Source organism: Lissotriton vulgaris, chromosome 1_1 (assembly GCF_964263255.1).
Source record: "Lissotriton vulgaris chromosome 1_1, aLisVul1.2, whole genome shotgun sequence".
Lineage (NCBI taxonomy): Eukaryota > Metazoa > Chordata > Amphibia > Caudata > Salamandridae > Lissotriton > Lissotriton vulgaris.
In genome coordinates this window covers 2,013,304,889-2,013,317,743 of record NC_141685.1, presented here as the reverse complement: position 1 = coordinate 2,013,317,743, position 12,855 = coordinate 2,013,304,889, and the positions used below count along the sequence as shown (strand labels likewise).

The 12,855-nt window shown below is 43.9% G+C and overlaps 1 pseudogene; it reads left to right on the top strand.

Moving 5' to 3' along the window:
• The first annotated feature begins 9,021 nt into the window (after window positions 1-9,021).
• LOC147751538 (uncharacterized) lies at window positions 9,022-9,899 on the top strand (annotated as a pseudogene).
• Window positions 9,900-12,855: the final 2,956 nt, after the last annotated feature.

The following is a 12,855-nucleotide window of genomic DNA, read 5'->3' as shown; positions in this document are numbered from 1 at the left end:
CCCCAGAGAGAGACCCTCGAAGTGATAGAGACCTTACTACTAGAGCGAGATTTAGGCTCAATCACACCGGTCGCTTTCATCATGACTCTGGCCAATTTAGCCATGACAAAAAACTACTTCCAATTCGAGGACTCAATCTTTTTGCAGGTCTCTGGGAACAGTATGGGCAGTGTTTTCGCCCCGAATCTAGCGAATTTATATGTCCACATATTCGAACAAGAATTTATTCTGAACGACACCAATCCGTTTTTCAACCAGGTACGCCACTGGAAACGTTACATAAATGACGTCTTGGTCATATGGCGTGGAACAACAGAGGACTTATCGCTCTTACACAATTGGTTGAACAGTAGAAACAAATTTTTACATTTCACTGTAGAGTATAACAAACACCATCTTGCGTTCTTGGACCTGAAGATAACAGCTACTCCAATGGGTTTGCAGTCAGAACTCTATCGCAAACCAATGGCAAAGAACTCCTTACTAAGCTATGAAAGCTGTCACCCCAAAGCTTTAAAAGATAACCTGCCTTACGGGCAGTTCCTAAGAATACAGAGAAACTGCTCAATGAAGGAGAGCTTCAATGAACACTCAAAAACTTTGGAGAAGAATTTGATTGAAAAGAAATATCCAAAACATCTAATACGCAAGTCAAAAAGAGGGCTTTCAACAGCAACCGAGAGAGCCTCCTAGAAGCCTCAACAAGGAAAGCCGAACAAAATCGTATTACATGTGTGAATACCTTTGGAACCCAATCAAATCAAATTCAGAAGATCGTAAAAAAACATTGGGGTATCTTAAACACGGGCAAAGACACTCTTCCCCCTCCATTGTTTGCTTTTAAAAGGAGTCAAAACCTTAAAGACCAATTGGTCCATACGAGACCGCGATCAGTTATCCCAAGAGCAGTAGGCACACTCTGGGATATGCCAGCAGTCAAGGGTCACCATCAGTATGGTAACTGCACGGCATGTCCTCAGACCACCAAGACCACCACCATCGATATAGGTAGCAGGCATCCCTAGGAACAGAGGCGGTTCACTAATTGTAACAGCCAAAATGTTATCTATTTGATAACCTGCCCCTGCGACCGAAAATACGTGGGCATGACCACAAGGAAAATAAAGATACGCATTAGCGAACATAAGAGCACTATCAGATGCCGTAAACAATCTACTAAGATGACCAACCATTTTCTTGAAGTAGGCCATGCCCATACTGACTTTAGATGGACTGTAATAGAACAACCTTTGATACCCAGCCATGTTACAGATATCCAGAAGTTCCTGTTCTAGAAAGAACAAAAATGGGTATACACACCTAATTCTGACAAGGGAGGTCTAAATGATGACATTCCGTGGATGTCTTTATAAACAGTAGTATACTTGGCCCTAGAGAACTGTATTTCTAGAACACTGTTGCCTGTATTTCTGATTGGATCCTAATAGGGAGATGGAACCTCCATCTTGAAGTTTGCTAAAAATTTTGCTTCATGGTCAGTTCCCAATACGATTTGTAACATTTTCTGGAGTGAAAACGATATTACAACGGAATAAATTTGAGAATATGACTGCTGATTAATATAAAAATTTCAGGGAAAATAAAAATAAAAATACTTATACACCCTTAGTGGCAAAGTGGGCTTTCATAAGTAATTACTTTTAAACGTTCATATCTGACAACACCCTATCCGAGATAAAACCGCGATATGCAGATAGGTAGAATGTTTTTAATTTGTAAGCCGAGAATCGAGATCTATTTGGTTCCTACTACAATTCCCATGAATCCTCAATATCAAGCGACAACAAACGTGAGCACATTGTCACCACACGCTCACGGAATCAGGAAGTAAATACTCCATTGTTTCATCCGCCCATCACCTCCCCGAATGGCTCGGAGGGAAGCCTGGAGTACCGACGGCCAGGTAAGAGACGATACCACCGTCATTTTATCTCTTAGCCTGCCGTTGTTGGGCCCCTAAAACGGAGGCGGATCTCGGGAATCGAATCCAGTTTCTGGCGATTCCACACTCGAACAGAAACAGAGGGTACATTGGTACTACTCTCTGTAATACAACATGCTTAGAATTAGATTTTGTGCTATAACAACGCTGGTAAAATTCACCCGCATAACTTGAGGACAAGTATAAAATGCTGACGAAATCGTAATTGGACCGTGTGAATACCGGTTGATTATTACAATAGCAATCTCGATCCTTGATACAACTTAAAATATTAATTTGATCAAAGACAATGAGACAATGAGAGCGACACCACTGGTTTTCAATTTTGCAAAAAACTTTGAGGCATTGATCTCAATGACCTGCGCGATGTGGGTTCTGACACAGACCGAGCCAGTGAGATTGTCAGTTGTGAAGTCAGCAGTTGCTGACATGTTTATGTGTTTCTTCCCTTCCCCTCAGAGCGGTGCTTCAACTACCTGAGCCATAGCCAGGTGAGGTGGAGTCTTTCTCTCCTGTACAAATTGGTAAGTGAGAGTACTGATACCGGAATAAGGCAACCCTGCTGAAATGGAATGAACAGCATGAGGGCAAAATAATTAAATAAGTCGCCTGGTTGCGATATACTAGATATATCATAGAAATGTGAGAAATTGAATATCTAGACTGTATTAATTGTATGTTTTGTCTTCCTTTGCAACTGTCTACCTGTGTCCTGTTCGGTTGAAAAAAACAGCTGGGAGAATGATGTTCATAAAATACCCAGGTGAAAACTTTTCCTTATGAGTTTCACAGTTTTGTGTTTTAAGCAGTAGCGTCGCCGGTCCTGAAGAATGCAGTAGACACCACTTGGGTCTATTGAATCTGCAGAAACATGTCGACCAGTTAAGAATATACTAGTAGCTATTAGTTAAAACTACTAGATTTGCACTACTTTTTTATTGACTTAGAAGCAGCGAGGTGTTTATTAAAGTTCTTTTCCTCCTGTCTATCTAATTTTAATAACACTTTTTTGTTTATTATCACACCTTTTTCACATGCACTGCTTGACAGTAGTCTCCTGTCGCCCTAACTACTTGGCTATACATCACTGGGTCACATTTCAGTCTACCAACAAAAAAACAACCATTGTAGACTATCTTTCTTCGTGGTGTGGAGGAACTCATATGATGAAAAGGGTGGTACAGGTCGAATACTGATGGGTATTTTCTTCAAACCTGAATGAAGTTCCCCCGTTGATTCTAGTTTTGTTAGTTTACACCACATGGTTTGAGGGCACATTCTGTCAGTTGCATAGTTAGTCACTCCCTTTTGCCTTGACCCACCGCTATTATTTGTTGTTGTTACTGGATTCTTGGGGGCTATAGCAGTGTGTGGTCAATAAATATTCCCTTGGACCCTCCAATCCCTGTTTTGTTCATGCTCTTGTGCGGCCAAGGCCGCGGGTCCCTCTTTCTTCAAAAAATTTAAATATCCCTGAGTAGGATAAGAAGAAACCATTCACTATACGACAATTTCGCACTGGCCTCTGAGTGTTTGTGTTTTAGACTTATATCTCTTACAGCAAACATGGCAACCAATCTTGGTTTGGCTTTTGACGAAGCCGAGATCCAGACGATTCTAGATGAGAATCCAAGCATTCTAGATAGTATACCAATGCCTCAGATCAATAGCGATGAGGGTTGGGCCAAAACCTTAATTTTGAAAAAGAGCCATTCACGTACTTGTGTTCATGGATTAACTATGGCAGAATATCTGCGCGGGAATTGCGCACCTAGTGGCTTGATTGTGACCAACACACCAAGATTATTCTTGGATGACAAAGAATTTTTTAAAACACTCGTCTTTAATCGCGTGGAAATGTACCTGCGATTGGCTAGTGTTGATAATAAAAACAGCTAAGAAAGCGGCCGGCAATATAATGGTCGAGATTCAACTCGTGGAGGGACAGATTAGAACTACACTTTCAGGGAAAGCCTTTAGTAAAGGTCTAAATGAGAGCAACAAATCGAACAAAGAATTCAAGGACTCTATTCTCTTCAATAAATTGGAGAAATTCAAAAAAGATCTGGCCAAATTTGTGACAGAATGGTTCTACCCCTACACTAGTGAAACATATGTCCCTGCAATTTACAATGCTAAGGGACGCTCAGGAGGGTCAACATATGGAACCTCTAGCTCAGGAGAAGGGTCAAGTGATTCAGATTCATCCCAGTCAGGGAACTGTACCATTAAAAACCGAGGCAGAGGAAACAGACGAAATTGGAGAGGATCCAATCAGAGTTACAATCAACCTCAGTTTCCACCATGGTGGCAGCCAAATCCTTGGCCTCAAGGAGCTCCTTTTCCCCAACAGATGGTCCCTTAGGGTCCTCCACAGTTCTATCCTGAATTTAATTCCCAGCCTTTTTAGGGTATGGCAGAGGGAGTGTGAGGAGGAAGAGGCGAGCACAACAGGGCCAAGTACAGTGGCACCCTGTACCACAGACAATGGACCTGAGGAATGGGAAAAAGATCCCCCAGGAACAAACAACAGCGACCACTTCAGGGACAACCTTGTGATAAATCTGAGCTCACGAACATTCTCGGAGATTGAACTCAAAGTATTGAACCGAGGGCTGGGTTTTGTGGCCACAAATACTGGTGATCCCTTCCTCACTCATATTGAGATGAGTAAGCTCTTTAGGAAGATCTGCCTACACTTCCTTTTTGCAAAAAAGAATGAAGATACAGCGGATAAAACTATGGAAGATCACAACACAGGTCTAAAAAGACCATCCACCTATAACCCACCAACTATAGGTCTTCCTGCAAAGGTACTGGCATTTGAAGAAGCGGTGGATAGTGACATAAAGAATTTATTCCAACAGAATCACAGGCCCTACATGAACTTTCCCAAGAAAGAACAAGAGGCCTTACGAAATTTAACTAAAGACGAATTAGTGGTGATCAAACCTGCCGATAAAGGGGGAGCAATAGTCCTATTGGATACCACAACATATAAGGGAAGAATGCCTTCGCCAACTCAGCGACACAAAGTCTTACTCAAAACTAATTGTGGATCCGACAGAAAGACTATCACTAGTTATTGCTCAGAATGTGGAAGAGGCACTGTCAGAGGGATGGATAACAGCAAAAGAGGCACTGTATTTACAAACCAGTCATCCGGTGATGCCGTATTTTTACATATTGCCTAAAATACACAAAGCTCAAAGACCTCCTCCAGGCCGCCCTATAATATCAGGCATAGGGTCATTATTAGAACCCTTATCCACATTCGTGGACTATTTTTTGAGACCTATGGTCCGCGAAAGGCCCACGTTCATACAAGACACTAAGGACGTTTTGAGGATGCTACCAGATGTGGAATTTGATATGGATCTCGATCTATTAGTGTCCTTCAACGGAGAGTCTCTATACACATCATATCCCCAGAGAGAGACCCTCGAAGTGATAGAGACCTTACTACTAGAGCGAGATTTAGGCTCAATCACACCAGTCGCTTTCATCATGACTCTGGCCAATTTAGCCATGACAGAAAACCACTTCCAATTCGAGGACTCAATCTTTTTGCAGGTCTCTGGGACCAGTATGGGCAGTGCTTTCGCCCCGAGTCTAGCGAATTTATATGTCCACAGATTCGAACAAGAATTTATTCTGAACTACACCAATCCATTTTTCAACCAGGTACGCCACTGGAAACGTTACATAGATGACGTCTTGATCATAAGGCGTGGAACAACAGAGGACTTATCGCTCTTTCACACTTGGTTGAACAGTAGAAACAAATTTTTACGTTTCACTGTAGAGTATAGCAAACACCATCTTGCGTTCTTGGACCTGAAGATAACAGCTACTCCAATTGTCATGAGCAGGACTACGGAGGTGTAGCTACCTCTTCTGGCGTGTAACTGTCATCAGAACCACAACTACCAGAAGGCTTAGCAAGAGGGAGGAGCCAAAGTCTATTTAGTGGCCTGCCTCCCGGAGAGCGGTGTACGTGATTTTGTTTGATTCTTCGGAGTGTCGAACCCTGGATTATTCGCCTAGCTTGTGTTCAGACTTGGGCGGTCCTTGTTGGAGTTGTTTGAGGCGTGCGGCGGCTGCTGCGTGTCCTGGAGTTTGTCTGCATTTCCTGAGTTGCCGGTAGGAAAGTTCCCGGCGTGTGAGGCGGGGAAAGGCTGCTGAATCCTGTGGCGGCATTCCCACTGTTTGGTTCCCTCGGCCGAGAGAATACGAGCGGGGAGTTTATTGCTCTCCTTCAGAGCGTTCAGCGGCTGCTGAACGCGATTCCGACACCGGCTGGTGTTTGAGCTTCCGCGAGTGGAGAGACGGATTAGACTCGCTGCATTCCACCGATCCGTGAGTTGTTGTATCACTGGAACGTGAGAGCTAGCGCGTTATTGGAAAAGACGCTAAAGTAAACGGAACTTGGTTTTTTTGCTATAATCAGGGCTGCTGCGTTTTGCTGATATTTGGAGCTTTATGCAAAAAACCTGGATTGTAGAACAGTGAACACTGGACTATGGATTTGCCTAGTTGTACTTGAGAAACCGTTAAAGACTCATTAGGTCGTTTTTTGGAGCACTCATTTTCTTTTCACTTGGATTCACATAGGGTTGTAAGGACTTTTAGTTTGGTGAACCCAGGAAGGCTGGAAGGTGTGTCTAATCGCATGGGAAGAGTGTTTGGGGGTGAAGAGGTTTAATTGATGCTGACCTTGTTCATTGCCTTCCAGAGTGGTGCATTTTACACGGAAGAAGGCTTCCACACTACCTACCGGGAGGGAAAGGAAAGTTTAGCTAGTGCCCATGGTAGGTGGTGTTTTAGCGAGAAATACTGAGAGTAGTTAGTAGTATAATGTACTAATGTATGTTTGTTCTTCTTGGTTTTTTCTCTCTTTACAGCCTCCTGTCCCGTTCCAGTCCCTTCCTGGCCTTTTTTTCCTCACATGATTTCCTTATTCTCTGTTAAGTTTGGTTTCAGAGGATAGGGCAGTCTGGAGGTGGACCCCTATATAACATCGCCCTGATCCTGAGGATACGCGGTCGTGACACCAACAAGCTGAAAAAATCCTGCCGGAAAACAGAGAGGGAATGGAGAAGATCTTACGTTCCTGCTCTGAAAATCCGGTACTTTGCCGATCTGAAGCTCTATCACAGGGCTATTTGCAGAACACTGGCCGCGTTTTATGCTCAGGAATTTGCAGCCAGTACTAATCCATCTAAACTGATCTTTAAGGTCCTGAAGGACCTTATGAAAAAAAGAGCCACCTCGGAGGTGATTTGCACAGATTCCCACTGTGAGAATCTGGCCACTTATTTCCTGGAGAAAGTGCAAAAAATTTACAGAGGATTTGATCCATGCCGGCTGAATCCAGAGGTAATTGACCCGACTCTTTGGGGTATGAGATCCTGGCTACTCTACCAGACTTGTCCATTGAGATCTTTGACAAACTTAGCCTCAGGGTGAAATCAGGTTCTCCTCTGGATCCGCTGAAACCAGCTCTTATCAGCACACTTTCCCCGCTGTGCAGAGCTCCCATATTGAATTTTATCAATATGTCGCTGTCCAATGGAACAGTACCCACCGCCTGGAAACAGGCAGTAGTCACTCCAATTTTAAAAAAGGCCAACTCTGACCCGCGGCTGCCAGAAAATTATCGACCTATATCCCTACTGCCTTGGATATCTAAAGTAACGGAAGCCCACGTTAACTCAGTTCTATCTGAGCATCTGGCTCGCAATCAGATTCTGGATCCCAGTCAGAATGGCTTCCGGCCAGGACACAGTACCGAGATGGCATTACTTTACATCACTGAACATCTTCGCCAGGTACTTGACTCCGGACGTACAGCAGCGCTTCTACTATTAGATCTAAGCGCTGCCTTCGATACTGTGTCCCACCATATACTGATCCAACGCTTAGAGGAAGCTGGAGTCACTGACATCGCTCTCCAGTGGTTTCGATAATTTTTGTCTGATCGAACCTTTAAAGTGGCAATACCACCAGGCCAATCCATCACTCATCCCTTGGAGCTGGGAGTCCCACAGGGCTCCTCGTTGAGCCCCACAATGTTCAACCTCTATGTGAAACCGTTAGCTGCAGTCGTCAAACAGTGGGGTTTGACGATGACCTCATTTGCTGACGACACGCAGCTGGCGGTGACACTTAGTGGAGACCCTGAGGTGGAGGCCCCCAGATTCCGTGCGGGTCTTGTGGCAGTAGCAAGCTGGCTTCGCACCAACTGCCTACAGTTGAATGCCACCAAAACGGAGGTGTTGGTATTGGGGAAGCACGCTGAGCTTTGGGGAAACCAGTGGTGGCCACCAGAGCTGGGCGTTACTCCGATTCCAGCATCTGGAGTGAAAAATCTAGGCATTTGGCTGGACCCCGCGCTCACTTTTACGGACCACACTAAGAAGGTGGCTGCCACGTGTTATGGCATCCTGCGGGGCATAAGGCCGGTCTTAAAGTACTTTGATCCCCCCACCAGACAGCTCGTAGTCCAGGCATCGATTTTATCGCGGCTGGACTACGGAAGTTCGCTGATGTTAGGGATGAATCAGGCGGAGGCCTCCAGGCTCCAAAGGGTGCAAAATGCTGCGGCGCGGGCCATTGTGGGCCTCCCCAGACACTGCTCTGTGTCTGGTACCATCTCGGCCCTACACTGGCTTCCGGTCAGACAGCGGATCAAGTTCAAAGCACTGTGCCTGGCCTTTAAAATTCTGAAATTTTCCTCGCCGCCGGCACTTGCCAATTTACTTACTCCCTACATCCCTCTGAGATCATTGAGATCAGAGGCTCTTCATTTGGCTGTTTGCCCCCGTTTTAAATTGAGTAGAATGGGTGGCCGCTCATTTCGGGTGCTCGCAGCAGGGCTATGGAACTCGCTCCCGGTGTGCATCCGAGCTCTTAATGACTTGCTCGCCTGTTTCCCGCCTCTGAATAGTCGTCCCTTTCTTTTATTGTGTGTTATGTTATAGTGCCTGTTAAAGCGCCAGGACGCCCCTTTGCTGGGGCAGCTGTGCGCTATAAAAATATAAATAACATAACATAACATGGGTTTGCAGTCAGAACTCTATCGCAAACGAATGGCAAAGAACTCCTTACTAAGCTATGAAAGCTGTCACCCCAAAGCTTTAAAAGATAACCTGCCTTACGGGCAGTTCCTAAGAATACAGAGAAACTGCTCAATGAAGGAGAGCTTCAAAGAACACTCAAAAACTTTGGAGAAGAATTTGATTGAAAGAAATATCCAAAACATCTAATACGCAAGTCAAAAAAGAGGGCTTTCAACAACAACCGAGAGAGCCTCCTAGAACCCTCAACAAGGAAAGCCGAACAAAATCGCATTACATGTGTGAATACCTTTGGAACCCAATCAAATCAAATTTAGAAGATCGTAAAAAAACATTGGGGTATCTTAAACACGGGCAAAGACACTCTTCCCCCTCCATTGTTTCCTTTTAAAAGGAGTCAAAACCTTAAAGACCAATTGGTCCATACGAGACCGCGATCAGTTATCCCAAGAGCAGTAGGCACACTCTGGGATATGCCAGCAGTCAAGGGCCACCATCCGTGTGGTAACTGCACAGCATGTCCTCAGACCATCAAGACCACCACCATCGATATAGGTAACAGGCATCCCTGGGAACAGAGGCGGTTCACTAATTGTAACAGCCAAAATGTTATCTATTTGATAACCTGCCCCTGCGACCTAAAATACGTGGGCATGACCACAAGGAAAATAAAGATACGCATTAGCGAACATAAGAGCACTATCAGATGCCGTAAACAATCTACCAAGATGACCAACCATTTTCTTGAAGTAGGTCATGCCCATACTGACTTTAGATGGACTGTAATAGAACAACCTTTGATACCCAGCCATGTTACAGATATCCAGAAGTTCCTGTTCAAGAAAGAACAAAAATAGGTATACACACTTAATTCTGACAAAGGAGGTCTAAATGATGACATTCCGTGGATGTCTTTATAAACAGTAGTATACTTGGCCCTAGAGAACTGTATTTCTAGAACACTGTTGCCTGTATTTCTGATTGGATCCTAATAGGGAGATGGAACCTCCATCTTGAAGTTTCCTAAAAATATTGCTTCATGGTCAGTTCCCAATACGATTTGTAACATTTTCTGGAGTGAAAACGATATTACAACGGAATAAATTTGAGAATATGACTGCTGATTAATATAAAAATGTCGGGGAAAATAAAAATAAAAAATACTTATACACACTTAGTGGCGAAGTGGGCTTTCATAAGTAATTACTTTTAAACGTTCATATCTGACAACACCCTATCCGAGATAAAACCGCGATATGCAGAAAGGTAGAATGTTTTTAATTTGTAAGCCGAGAATCGAGATCTATTTGGTTCCTACTACAATTCCCATGAATCCTCAACATCACGTGACAACAAACATGAGAGCAACGTCACCACGCGCTCACGGAATCAGGAAGTAAATACTCCATTGTTTCAGCCGCCCATCACCTCCCCGAATGGCTCGGAGGGACGCCTGGAGTACCGACGGCCAGGTAAGAGACGATACCACCGTCATTCTATCTCTTAGCCTGCCGTTGTTGGGCCCCTAAAACGGAGGCGGATCTCGGGAATCGAATCCAGTTTCTGGCGATTCCACACTCGAACAGAAACGGAGGGTACATTGGTACTACTCTCTGTAATACAACATGCTTAGAATTAGATTTTGTGCTATAACAACGCCGGTAAAATTCACCCGCATAACTTGAGGACAAGTATAAAATGCTGACAAAATCGTAATTGGACCGTGTGAATAACGGTTGATTATTACAATAGCAATCTCGATCCTTGATACAACTTAAAATATTAATTTGATCAAAGACAATGAGACAATTAGACCGACACCACTGGTTTTCAATTTTGCAAAAAACTTTGAGGCATTGATCTAAATGACCTGCGCGATGTGAGTTCTGACACAGACCGAGCCAGTGAGATTGTCAGTTGTGAAGTCAGCAGTTGCTGACATGTTTATGTGTTTCTTCCCTTCCCCTCAGAGCGGTGCTTCAACTACCTGAGCCATAGCCAGGTGAGGTGGAGTCTTTCTCTCCTGTACAAATTGGTAAGTGAGAGTACAGATACCGGAATAAGGTAACCCTGCTGAAATGGAATTATTAGCATGAGGGCAAAATAATTAAATTAGTCGCCTGGTTGCGATATACTAGATATATCATAGAAATGTGAGAAATTGAATATCTAGACTGTATTAATTGTATGTTTTGTCTTCCTTTGCAACTGTCTACCTGTGTCCTGTTCGGTTGAAAAAACCAGCTGGGAGAATGATGTTCATAAAATACCCAGGTGAAAACTTTTCATTATGAGTTTCACAGTTTTGTGTTTTAAGCAGGAGCGTCGCCGGTCCTGAAGAATGCAGTAGACACCACTTGGGTCTATTAAATCTGCAGAAACATGTCGACCAGTTAAGAATATACTAGTAGCTATTAGTTAAAACTACTAGATTCGCACTACTTTTTTATTGACTTAGAAGCAGCGAGGTGTTTATTAAAGTTCTTTTCCACCTGTCTATCTAATTTTAATAACACTTTTTTGTTTATTATCACACCTTTTTCACATGCACTGCTTGACAGTAGTCCCCTGTCACCCTAACTACTTGGCTATACATCACTGGGTCACATTTCAGTCTACCAACAAAAAAACAACCATTGTAGACTATCTTCCTTCGTGGTATGGAGGAACCCATATGATGAAAAGGGTGGTACAGGTCGAATACTGATGGGTATTTTCTTCAAACCTGAATGAAGTACCCCCGTTGATTCTAGTTTTGTTAGTTTACACCACATGGTTTGAGGGCACATTCTGTCAGTTGCATAGTTAGTCACTCCCTTTTGCCTTGACCCACCGCTATTATTTGTTGTTATTACTGTGTTCTGAGGGACAGCCATGGACAGCTCAACCCCCCTCCAGTGGCCTGCAGGATGATACTCCCACAACCTCAGCTGCGGCCACAGAGAGGGGTGAGCTGCAACAGGATGACTCCTCAGTCACCACTGAGCCAGCAGCAGTGGCCCCCCTGGAAAACACAAAAGGAGCCATCCGAGAAACACAATGGGAGGATCACGTGCCAATGCACCACCTGAATGCAAGTCAAAGAGCCAGCCATGATGGCACCTCTGTTCACCTTGCCATTGACTATGTTGACTATCCTTACCCACACTGCCCTGTTGATGGCAGGTGTCTGTTGGACTGTGTCACCACATTAATGTGGTAAGTACTCTAGTGTCTCGTTTACCATCACTCACAACTCATCAATTCACTTCGCACTTTTTTTTAAACATCGCTTGTCTGTCCCCAATACTCTTTGTAAATAAACACTCGTTACAAACCTATGTCTATGTGTCAGCTCCATGTTTATCACAGTATGTACAATGTTGACTCAGATTCCTTTTTTTAAAACATTTTTTATTGAGAATTAAAAAACGGTACCAAGAAATACAAGTAATTATACATTAATTACATTAATTACAAAATTGGCACTGTAGCCAACTGTGCACATTATACGCGATTGAGTACACTAAAAAAAAATGCGCTTGAACAGCACTTGGGCTTAATGCTTGAAACTAGAATACAGAAGAATAGGCCCTCGAGAACTCACATTAGCTGCATGGTACTGACTACAGAGAAGTGTTGGTACTCTAATTACTACTGTACCTCTGCCGAGAAGTGCAGGTACTCTCACTTGCGGAGGGTACTCTGTACCTGCTCATTTAAAGCACTGCTTGTGAAGGTATCCTGAGGTGTCTGCCTCGTTGACTGCCCCTCCTGTAGGCGTCTGCCCGCACCCAGGACGAACCTTCCCAGCTCCCTTCACACACCCCTGCC